The 12823-nt window shown below is 42.5% G+C and overlaps 1 non-coding gene across 1 annotated transcript; it reads right to left on the reverse strand.

Annotated features, from left to right (window-relative positions):
- Positions 1 to 2227: 2227 nt before the first annotated feature.
- LOC140818899 (small nucleolar RNA R71) lies at positions 2228 to 2334 on the reverse strand. Its single transcript, XR_012115129.1, has one exon. It is a non-coding gene; the product is annotated as a small nucleolar RNA R71 (small nucleolar RNA).
- Positions 2335 to 12823: the final 10489 nt, after the last annotated feature.

Genomic DNA, 12823 nt, shown 5'->3' on the forward strand with positions numbered 1-12823 from the left:
TTAGATATTTAGAGTTGTGTTTTGGGCCAGAGTATTATTGGTTATTGTTGTCTTGAGGTATTAGATGTTGTTGGTTGTTCGTTTCAGTGTTTCGGTTCGATTTTCAGTTGCCTTGGTTTGTTCTTGGCCGAAGTGGTACCGCACCAGCACCCTTGCAAGGACCGCACCCGCGGTCACTAATGTTGAATTTTGATGGTTTTACCGTGAGGACACCGCACTCGCGGCAGTGTAAGCACCGCACCCGCGGTGAGACCGCACCCGCGGTAATTGTAGCACCGCACCCGCGGTGATCGTGCATGGGAATTTTGTTGGAATGCCGTGAGCTTAGCGCACCCGCGGTGCTTGTGTGACCGCACCCGCGGTGTAAGTATGGACGAGATATTTAGTACCTTTTTGATTGAGTTGACTTCATTTCTACCTTATCTTCCCCTTCATTTCGAGATTTCCTCTTATTTCTTAGGGTTTTCTACCATTTCTTTTGTTCCCTATCTTCAATCCAAGCTTCTTTTCGACGATTCGACTTGAGATCGACGTTCTCCGTGGTATAAGGAAGCTTAGGTAAGTTTTTGGTGCGATTCTAGCATGGTTTTTGGAGATGAGTTGTTATAGGGTGTTGTTATTGTTGGTTTAATGGGATATTTGACTTGTATTTTTGGATATAGAGTTGATTTTGGTGTTGTTTATGGATTATTGTTGTAGGTGGTGTACCAAGAGTATAGTTTGAAGGTGTTCTATTGGTTGTAAGTGGAATTTCATCCCTTTGCTCACATGATGATATATGTATTGTGTTTTAAAGATTTTAAAGTGATATTCCCTTCAATTGATTCATTGTTATGTATTGATTTCATTGATTATCTATTGGAGGCATTGTATGTCTCACTATTGTTAAAAAGGGAATACAAGAGAAAAGATAGAGATTTCGAAACGACGGCTTTAAATGCTATTCAAAGTTCAAATGTTTTATTGGATTGATTTATCATAGTCAGAGCATTGCATGCAATTAGATGATCATCGACCATAGGCTTTTATCCCTCACAGTTATCGATTTATATCGATGGGATATTTGCAACCACAGACAGAGATACTATTGATATCAATCCAACCAGAGAAAAGAGAATACCATCGTATTGCTATCTATTGCTATTGCTATTGCTACAGTTATTGCTACAGTATTCATGTTTCAGAGTTGATGGTATTTATAATTTCAAAGTCATGTTTTACAGAGTATACTATGTATCATTGCTATGTAGAGTTCCACTTGCTGAGATTTATTCTCATTTCAGTTATTTCATGTGATGCAGATAAGAGTGACTGACCAGGACAGTGATCGTGGATGGGGGTCATAGGCATACACCGTTGGAAGGAAGATTATTTTGCAAATATTTTGGGACATGATCATAAGAATGATTGCTTTGTATTTTGTATATCATTTGAATGATCATGTATTTATTTTGTAAACATTTTATGAAATGTATTTTGAAACTCCTTCCATATTTGAAATAAAATTTTAAATTCCGCTGTATTTTAATCGTTACGGGATAGAGGTGTCACACGCCCCCACTTTTCTGCAAAGCAACTTCATGAGGTACTTTTGGTTGAAAACTTTATAGCAACTCAAAGGGACTCAAACCAGTAGCCGATGACTTGTGCAAATTATATGAGAATTGCGCAATGTCACCCAATTACGCAGACTCGCTGTCACATAATGCCTCATATATTACTCCAACAAATGATTTATTTTCTCAATCTGTCCATCAGTTTATTGATGATTAGCAATAGAGAAATTCAACTTCGAACCTATCATATTGAACAAAGCAGTCTTAAACCTTGTCGTGAACCTTGTGTCCCTACCACTCACGATACCTTGCGGAACACCAAAGTACTTGTAACGTCTACTTTTTTAAAAGTGCGAAAATATGCTTTTTTTATATATAAAAGCTCGCAATTACAAAATAATATTTAAAATAATCGTATTTATTTGCCAATAAAAGTAGCACAGTACTGTGGTTTAGTCTTATCAGGCACAATTGAAACTTATCTCTATGCAAAATGATGTTATGTATGCTCAAGTATGTCTGATGATGCTGTTTGTTTGCGTTTATTTCCATTTTCACTGAGAGATAAAGCTAAGTCGTGGTTAAACTGTTTGCCTGTAGGGTTTATTACTACATGGGAGGATATGGCAAAGGCATTCCTGATCAAGTACTTTCCTCCGTCGAAAACTATGAAGCTTAGAGCCGACATTACTACTTTTGCTCAATATGAGCAAGAGTCACTTTACGAGGCATGGGAGCGCTACAAGGACTTGTTGAGGAGATGTCCACACCATGAGCTGCCTCTTGGGTTAGTTGTTCAAACTTTCTACTACGGTCTGCTTACTCCTAACCGTACTATGATAGATGCTGCTGTCTCTGGTAACTTACTGAGAAAAACGGCTGAGGAAGGATATGAGTTATTGGAGGAGATGACTGCTAGTAGCTATCATCCTCAGTCTGATAGGCAGAGACGAGGTGCTGGAGTTAATCAAGTTAATGATTTGTCGGCGGTTTCAGCACAGTTAGAGGCTTTGAATAGAAAGATTGATGGGATGAGTATGAGTGGGTCGGCTATGCGTCTGCAAGAAATTTTCTGTGATAAGTGTGGGGGTGAGCATGACGTGCAGGATTGCCAAGATGGCAATCCATTCTATGTGCCTGAGGGAGCACCGGTAAAACAAGTGGGATTCCAGAACCGTCCTAGAAATGACCCTTATTCGAACACATATAATCCGGGATGGAGGAATCACCCAAACTTTTCATGGGGAGGTCAAAACAACCAAAATCGCCAACAAAGAGGTCGACCATATGGGATGCACCAAGGATTCAAGCCAGAACCGCCTCGGGAGGAGAAGTCCAATTTAGAGCAAATGATGACTAAATTTATTTCTGCAACAAAGACGAGATTTCAGAACCAAGATGCATCCATAAAGGGGTTAGAGAATCAAATTGGACAATTGGCTAAGTTGATTGCTAATAGGGAGCAAGGAGCTTTGCCAAGCAACACAGAAACTAACCCAAGAGAACATGTGAAGGCTGTGGAATTGCGTAGTGGAAAAGCACTCGAGTCTAATGAGGGAAAGACCAAGCACGGTGAGGATGAGGTGGAAAGTCGAGGAGGTAAGTCTTCTAACTCTACATCTACACCTATTGCACAGAATAAAATTTTTATCCCTCCACCTTTTCCTGCAGCAATGAAGAAAGCTAAATTAGATGCACAATTTGGTAAATTTCTTGAGATATTTAAAAAAATTGCATATTAACATTCCTTTTGCTGATGCTTTATTGAATATTCCAAGTTATGCAAAATTCTTGAAAGATATCTTAGCAAATAAGCGGAAGCTAGAAGATCATATGACGGTGAATTTGACTGAAAATTGCTCCGCTTTAGTTCAAAACAGGATGCCTCCTAAGCAAAAAGATCCAGGGAGTTTCTCTATACCTTGCATTATTGGTGACTTTAAACATAGAATTTTTATTATTTATTCTACGCTTCCAAGGCATGACTACACCCGTGGACCCGCGGATTCATTCTTTAGTTATTAAAATCTCGAAATTGACACCTTTATGAACCACCCGAACCATCTCTCAATTTACTCGAGCCATGGTCAAGCCACCTCGAGCCAACCCACCTAGGCATCCTACTGACCAGCCCTAACCCCGGGAACTAGCCCTTAACTCGCCCAAACTCTGTTGGAACTAGCCCCACGTTTCAACATGTGTGTGTGTCTTGTGTTCTAATTGTACTAGGACTCCTAGCTAGCCTAGGGCTCATCCAGCCGAGCCACCACCAAACCACAATGACCCTAACTGACCCTGGACCACGCCCAGACCATACCCAGACCAATACAAGCCCTGGACGCCACGCAGCGAGTCACTAAACCAGCCTAGCAGCCTCGCGCGTACACATGATGCCTTGTGCTTCCTCATGTTTTGCTAGAGCCAGCAGCCACCCAAGCCGCACCAGCCCCTAGCCCAGACCTTGTGCACCCTCCTAGGACCCTAAGGACCTAGCCTAGCCCAGCCAAAAGCCCCCAGGCCGAGCCCCTTCTCTTCCTGCACAACAGCAACACTTGCGTTATTCCCTTCAAGCTCTCGGATAGGAGTCCTTGTTGGCTAGGACTCCTTCCAACCCACTTAACTCGAGTCCTTGCATGGCTAGGAATCTTTCCTGACTCAGACCATGACCCACCCCTAACCCCAGACGAGCCATGCAAGGCCTAGCCTCTTATTCCCCAAAACCGAGCCCTCAAAACTCCCCACCACATGTTTCGGTTCCTGCTTGTATTATTCATGTTTGTGCAACGTTTAGGTTGTGTTTTATGAACCTAAAGCTTTCTGTAAACATACTTAATTATACTCCGAACATGGCAGCACCCTTAACCACATAATAACATGAATTTGGAATCAGAAACACAAATTTAGGACATGTATACATATAGTTACTAAAATAACAACTTTGCGTGCCATGTTTTCCTTCAAAATATGCTTAGATAATTAATATGGCATGATAAATGTTTGAAGAGTTAAATATGGCGTGCCTTTGTGTAATTTACGCATGAATATACGTTGATGAATCAAAGAACGACGACGAACAATCATGGCTTGAACTCCCTTGAAGCTTTTGAATTTTTCTTCAAATTATTGAGTGTGTGCCGTATGATGTTTTAGCTAGGGAGAAAGAATTTGTATTGCCTGGGATATTGAGGCGTGGGGTTTTAGGAATTATGAGGTGAACTTATCATATTATATATTAATTAATCTACTACCAAGGCTTAAGTCCATTAATCAACTTAATTAATCCCATTTAGCCTATTAGTGTTTCATTAAAATATTTAAAATAATTTTTCTTAAATACGTTTGTGAATTTATGTGACACCCTGACCCGATACAATTAAAATACAGCGGAATTTAAAATTTTCTTTCAAACATGGAAGGAGTTTCAAAATACATTTTATAAAAGTGTTTACAAAATAACAACATGATCATTCCAATGACATAACAAAATACAAAATATCATTAGTGTGATCATGTTACAAAATGGTACAAAATAATCATCCTTCCAATCTTCGTATGCATATGACCCCCATCCACAGTCAATGTCCCGGTCCGTCGCTCTTATCTGCATCACATGAAAATAACTGAAATGAGAATAAATCTCAGCAAGTGGAACTCTTACATAGCAATGATACATAGTATACTCTGTAAAACATGGCTTTTAAATCATAAATACCATCGACTCTGAAACATGAATACTGTAGCAATAACTGTAGCAATAGCATAGCAATAGATAGCAATACGATGGTATTCTCTTTTCTATGGTTGGATTGATATCAATAGTATCTGTAACTGTGGTTGCCAATATCCCATCGATATAAATCGATAACTGTGAGGGGATAAAAGCCTATGGTCGATGATCATCTAATTGCATGCAATGCCATGGCTATGATAAATCAATCCAATAAAACATTTGAATTCTCAATAGCATTTAAGGCCGTCGTTTCGCAATCTCATAATATATCTTGTATTCCCTTTATAACAATGGTGAGACATACAATGCCTCCAATAGATAATCAATGAAATGAATACATAGCAATGGATCAATGGAAGGGAATAACACTTTGAAACCTTTAAAACACAATACATATAATATCATGTGAGCAAAAAGGATGAAATTCCACTTACTACCAATAGAACACCTCAAATAAGCTCTTGGTACACCACCTACAACAATAATCCATAAATAACACCAATATCAAGACTAAATCCAAAAGTCCATGCTAAATAATCCATAGAACCATCAAAACATCAAATCCAAAATAACCCTTAACTCGAAACCTCATTAGAATCGCACCAAAAACTTACCTAAGCTTCCTTATACCACGGAGAACGATGATCTCAAGTCGGAAATCGAAACAAAGCCAAGAATCAAAGGTAGGAAGCAAAAGAAATGGATGAAAACCCTTGCCAATGGAGAGAAAATCGGAAATGGAGGAAAGAAGATAAGGTAGGTATGGCCAACAACTCCCAAAAAGTGACTTAAAAACTCGCCCATACTTACACCGCGGGTGCGCCAACACAAGCACCGCGGGTGCGCCATGCTCTCGGCATACCAAAATAATTCTCATGCACGATCACCGCGGGTGCGGTGCTACAATTACCGCGGGTGCGGTGCACACCGCGGGTGCGGTCCTTGCACTGCCGCGGGTGCGGTGATGCCACGGCCCTCCAAAACCAAAATCATGAATAGTACACCGCGGGGGCACTCATCTAAGAGCGCGGGTGCACTCTACTCACGGCAATGAACAGTAACAAAACAACTAAAAAATCGATTCGAAACGCTGAAACGAACAATCAACACCAACTAATACCTCAAATAAATAATAACCAATAATACTATAGCCCAAAACACAACTATAAACGACTAATCATAAACCCAATTAACACAATAAAGCTTAAACCGTACCGTACACCGGGCTCGGCTATTACAATCTCCCCTCCTTAGAGGAATTTCGTCCTCGAAATTGACGTCACGGCACGAACAACTCAGGATACCTCTCTCTCATCTCAGTCTCTGGTTCCCACGTAGCCTCCTCGATCAAATGGTTCCTCCAAAGGACTTTAACGATGCCGATCTCTTTGTTCCTCAGAACTCTAACTGTGCGATCCAGAATCTGAATCGGAATCTCATGGTAAGTCAGACTCGGCGTCAAGTCCAATGGCTCATGGCGAAGAACATGGGAAGGATCTGCAATATACTTCCTGAGCATCGATACATGAAACACATTATGGACTCTGTCAAGATCGGGCGGTAGGGCTAATCTGTAGGCTCGGTCACCAACTCTGTCCAATATCTCGAATGGACCAATGAATCTAGGGCTCAACTTGCCCTTCTTGCCAAATCTCATCACACCCTTGAGAGGTGCTATCTTCAGAAAAACATGATCGCCATCCTCGAACTGCAAAGGTCTACGACGAACGTCTGCATAACTCTTCTGCCTCGACTGAGCAGTCTTCATCCTCTCTCTGATAACTGCAACAACATCGGCAGTCTGCTGGACCAACTCGGGACCCAACATCTTCCTCTCTCCAACCTCATCCCAAAACAAAGGGGATCTGCACTTCCTGCCATAAAGTGCCTCATACGGTGCCATGCCAATCGTCGCCTGGTAGCTATTGTTGTACGTGAACTCCACAAGAGGCAACTTGGAATCCCAGCTACCAGAATAGTCAATAGTACAAGCTCTGAGCATATCCTCCAGAATCTGAATGACTCTCTCTGACTGACCGTCGCTCTGAGGATGATAAGCTGTACTGAAAGCTAATCGAGAACCCAAAGCTCTGTGAAGACTCTTCCAAAACTCGGAGGTAAATCTAGGGTCACGATCAGACACAATCGACACGGGCACACCATGAAGTCTAACAATCTCGGCAATGTAGTCCTCGGCATACTGAGACATCGAATACGTCGTCTTGACTGGGAGAAAATGAGCCGACTTGGTCAATCTATCAACAATGACCCAAATGGAATTATAACCCCTCTGAACTCTGGGCAGACCAGTCACGAAATCCATAGTGATGTGCTCCCACTTCCACTGAGGAATCGGCAAAGAAAGCAATGTCCCAGCAGGTCTCTGATGCTCAATCTTAACCTGCTGACAAGTAAGGCACTGAGAAATGAACAAAGCAATATCTTTCTTCATACCTGGCCACCAGTAGAGTCGACGAAGATCCTGATACATCTTCGTACTGCCTGGATGAATCGAATAAGGTGCGGTATGAGCCTCTGTCAAGACGTCTCTACGAATATCGTCGCCAGAAGGAACACAAATGCGGCCTCTGAAAGTTACCAAATCATCACCATTCAGACTAAACTCTGAATTCCCTCTAGCCTCAGCTCTAGCTCTCAACTCTGCCAACTGAACATCAGTCGACTGCTCTCTACGGATCCTGTCCGTCAAAGTAGATCGAATGACCAACGCTGAAAAGCGAGCAATGGTCCCTGGAATCACCAGATCAATCTCCTCTCTCTGCAAATCCATCAACAATGGTCTCTGAATCAAAGAACTCAATGAAGCACTCGACTTGCGGCTCAAAGCATCAGCCACCACATTCGCCTTCCCTGGGTGATAGCTGATGGTCACATCATAATCCTTGACAAGCTCTAACCACCTCCTCTGCCTCATGTTGAGCTCTTTCTGCGAGAACAGATACTTCAAACTCTTGTGGTCTGTGAAGATCTCACACTTTTCGCCATACAGATAATGTCTCCAAATCTTAAGGGCGAAAACCACAGCTGCAAGCTCCAAATCGTGCGTCGGATAATTCTTCTCATAATCCTTCAACTGGCGAGACGCATAGGCAATGACCTTACCTCTCTGCATCAACACTGCACCAAGGCCTCTCTTCGACGCATCGGTATAGACCACAAAATCCTCTGAACCACTGGGCAAAGAAAGAACAGGAGCTGTCGTCAATCTGTCCTTCAACTCCTGAAATGCACTCTGGCAATCAATAGACCACTCGAACTTCACAGTCTTCCTCGTCAGATTGGACAATGGCAGGGCAATCTTGGAGAAACCTGAAATGAAACGACGATAGTAACCCGCCAAACCAAGGAAACTGCGAACCTCTGAAACAGTGGTAGGAATAGGCCAACTCTGAATCGCCTCTATCTTCAATGGATCAACAGCAATGCCATCTCTCGAAACCACATGGCCTAGAAAAGAAATCTGATCTAGCCAAAACTCACACTTCTTCAACTTGGCAAACAACCTCTTCTCTCGCAACAACTGAAGCACCACTCTGAGATGCTCGGCATGAAGCTCTCTGGTCTTGGAATAGATCAAGATATCGTCAATGAAGACAATGACGAAGCTATCCAGATAAGGCTTGAACACACGGTTCATCAGGTCCATGAAGACTGAAGGGGCATTGGTCAAACCAAAAGACATCACAAGAAACTCATAGTGACCATACCTGGTCCGGAAAGCTGTCTTAGGGATATCAGACTCCCTAACCTTCAACTGATAGTAGCCAGACCGAAGATCAATCTTCGAGAACACAGTGGCACCATGGAGCTGATCAAACAAATCATCTATCCGAGGCAACAGATACTTGTTCTTGACAGTCACTTTGTTGAGCTCCCTGTAGTCGATACACAGCCGCAAGGAACCATCCTTCTTCTTGACAAACAGAACCGGAGCTCCCCAAGGCGAAGAACTCGGACGAATAAAGCCTTTGTCTAAAAGATCCTGCAACTGAGTCTTCAACTCCTTCATCTCGGTAGGGGCCATCCTGTACGGAGCCTTAGAGATAGGAACCGTACCTGGAGCTAAATCGATCACAAACTCAACATCCCTATCCGGCGGCAAACCCGGAACATCATCCTCAAACACATCAGCAAACTCCCTCACCACATCAATATCATCTACATTCAACTTAATCAATCTATCAACATCCACAATAGAAGCAAGAAATCCATCGCAACCTCTACACAACAATCTCTCAGCCTCAAGACAAGAAATAAAAGGAAGGACCAGCGAAGTACCTGCACTGGCGAGCGCTCCTCCCTGGCCATCATCTGCAAAAGTCACCTTCTTAGCAACACAATCGATAACTGCACGGTAAGTCGAAAGCCAATCCATGCCAAGAATAACGTCGAAAGCAACCATAGGGATAACAATCAAATCAGCGAAGACAACTCGCTCCTCAATACGAACAGGGCACGCAAAGACAATCGATGTCGGGCACAACACGTCCCCCGAAGGCAAAACAACATTAAGATGAAGGGGAAGAATAGAAGGAACTATACCCAAAGATCTCAAAAATAATTCAGACATAAAAGAATGAGTAGCACCAGTATCAATCAAAGTAGTAGCTACTCTGCCTGAAATCAAAATAGTACTAAGGATCAATGAAGATTCACGATTAATACCTTCCTTCGTCATGGAAAAGATACGACCCTGCACCTTCCCTTGGCTATCTCCCCTCGGGCAATTCCTGGCAACGTGACCCGCCGCGCCACAACGAAAACAAGTATGAGTGCCCAATCTGCACTCTCCTCGATGATGCTTACCGCACTTTGGACACAGTGGCTTCTCGGGATCAAATGGAACTGGCGGTGGTCTAGAACTCGGCTCCATCTTGCCCTTGCCCTTGAAACGATCCCTGCCCCTCTGATTAGAACCCTGGCCTCTCTGAGCAATGGCCTGGTGTCTCTCTTGCCTCTCCCGGGCAATGTCCTTCTCATCCTGCTCGGCCAACAAAGCTTTGGACACAATCTCCTTGAAAGTAACAGCCTTGGACATGTTGATGTCACGACGAATCTCAGCTCTAAGGCCTCGAATGAAATGAGCGCCCTTGTCCTTGTCGTTCGAAGCAATATACGGAGCAAATAGGCAACCCTCCTCAAACTTCAGAATATACTGGCCAACATCCAAGCTCCCCTGTCTAAGTTCCAAGAACTCCGTAACCTTCCTCGCTCGAAGTGCGTCGGGGAAATACTTGTCGTAGAACAAGTCAGTGAACTCTGACCACTTCAGTGTCGCAACATCAACTCCAACTTTCGTAGCATTCCACCAAATGCGGGCAGCCTTAACCAACATGAACACTGCACAGCTAATCCTGTCTTTGTCCTCATACTGGAGATGATCGAAGATAGCTTCAAGCGCCTTGACCCACTCGACAGCAACTAGAGGATCGGTGCTACCTGCGAATTCCGGTGGATCCATTCTCTTAAAAGAAGAAAAGACGGCATCAATGCCAACGGCCTGAGCAACTTGACCTCTCACTTGGCCTCGACCCTGTCCTGCTCCTTGCAATCGGAGCAACTGTTGAATCTGATCGCTATGCACCTTAGCCTGCTCCTTAAGCAACTTGCCGAACTCGTCGACAACTCTCGAGGAAGAACTATCCTCACCCTCTGCTGCCTTACGCTTAGGAGGCATACTCTACAATTGCTCACAAGACACCAATCAATAAATATAACAATGAATAGATGCAAGAAAACATACCCGGACAGTTGAAAGTAGACGAAGTCATATGCATTGGTCCGAAGAACCGGTGCTCTGATACCACTAAATGTGACACCCTGACCCGATACAATTAAAATACAGCGGAATTTAAAATTTTCTTTCAAACATGGAAGGAGTTTCAAAATACATTTTATAAAAGTGTTTACAAAATAACAACATGATCATTCCAATGACATAACAAAATACAAAATATCATTAGTGTGATCATGTTACAAAATGGTACAAAATAATCATCCTTCCAATCTTCGTATGCATATGACCCCCATCCACAGTCAATGTCCCGGTCCGTCGCTCTTATCTGCATCACATGAAAATAACTGAAATGAGAATAAATCTCAGCAAGTGGAACTCTTACATAGCAATGATACATAGTATACTCTGTAAAACATGGCTTTTAAATCATAAATACCATCGACTCTGAAACATGAATACTGTAGCAATAACTGTAGCAATAGCATAGCAATAGATAGCAATACGATGGTATTCTCTTTTCTATGGTTGGATTGATATCAATAGTATCTGTAACTGTGGTTGCCAATATCCCATCGATATAAATCGATAACTGTGAGGGGATAAAAGCCTATGGTCGATGATCATCTAATTGCATGCAATGCCATGGCTATGATAAATCAATCCAATAAAACATTTGAATTCTCAATAGCATTTAAGGCCGTCGTTTCGCAATCTCATAATATATCTTGTATTCCCTTTATAACAATGGTGAGACATACAATGCCTCCAATAGATAATCAATGAAATGAATACATAGCAATGGATCAATGGAAGGGAATAACACTTTGAAACCTTTAAAACACAATACATATAATATCATGTGAGCAAAAAGGATGAAATTCCACTTACTACCAATAGAACACCTCAAATAAGCTCTTGGTACACCACCTACAACAATAATCCATAAATAACACCAATATCAAGACTAAATCCAAAAGTCCATGCTAAATAATCCATAGAACCATCAAAACATCAAATCCAAAATAACCCTTAACTCGAAACCTCATTAGAATCGCACCAAAAACTTACCTAAGCTTCCTTATACCACGGAGAACGATGATCTCAAGTCGGAAATCGAAACAAAGCCAAGAATCAAAGGTAGGAAGCAAAAGAAATGGATGAAAACCCTTGCCAATGGAGAGAAAATCGGAAATGGAGGAAAGAAGATAAGGTAGGTATGGCCAACAACTCCCAAAAAGTGACTTAAAAACTCGCCCATACTTACACCGCGGGTGCGCCAACACAAGCACCGCGGGTGCGCCATGCTCTCGGCATACCAAAATAATTCTCATGCACGATCACCGCGGGTGCGGTGCTACAATTACCGCGGGTGCGGTGCACACCGCGGGTGCGGTCCTTGCACTGCCGCGGGTGCGGTGATGCCACGGCCCTCCAAAACCAAAATCATGAATAGTACACCGCGGGGGCACTCATCTAAGAGCGCGGGTGCACTCTACTCACGGCAATGAACAGTAACAAAACAACTAAAAAATCGATTCGAAACGCTGAAACGAACAATCAACACCAACTAATACCTCAAATAAATAATAACCAATAATACTATAGCCCAAAACACAACTATAAACGACTAATCATAAACCCAATTAACACAATAAAGCTTAAACCGTACCGTACACCGGGCTCGGCTATTACAATTTATTAGTCGGGTTGACAAAACGTTTGTATTTTTGTTGAAAATCCAACACCGATAAAAATTACGTCTCTGCGTATAAAATCACC

Source organism: Primulina eburnea, chromosome 17, assembly GCF_022965805.1.
Source record: "Primulina eburnea isolate SZY01 chromosome 17, ASM2296580v1, whole genome shotgun sequence".
NCBI lineage: Eukaryota > Viridiplantae > Streptophyta > Magnoliopsida > Lamiales > Gesneriaceae > Primulina > Primulina eburnea.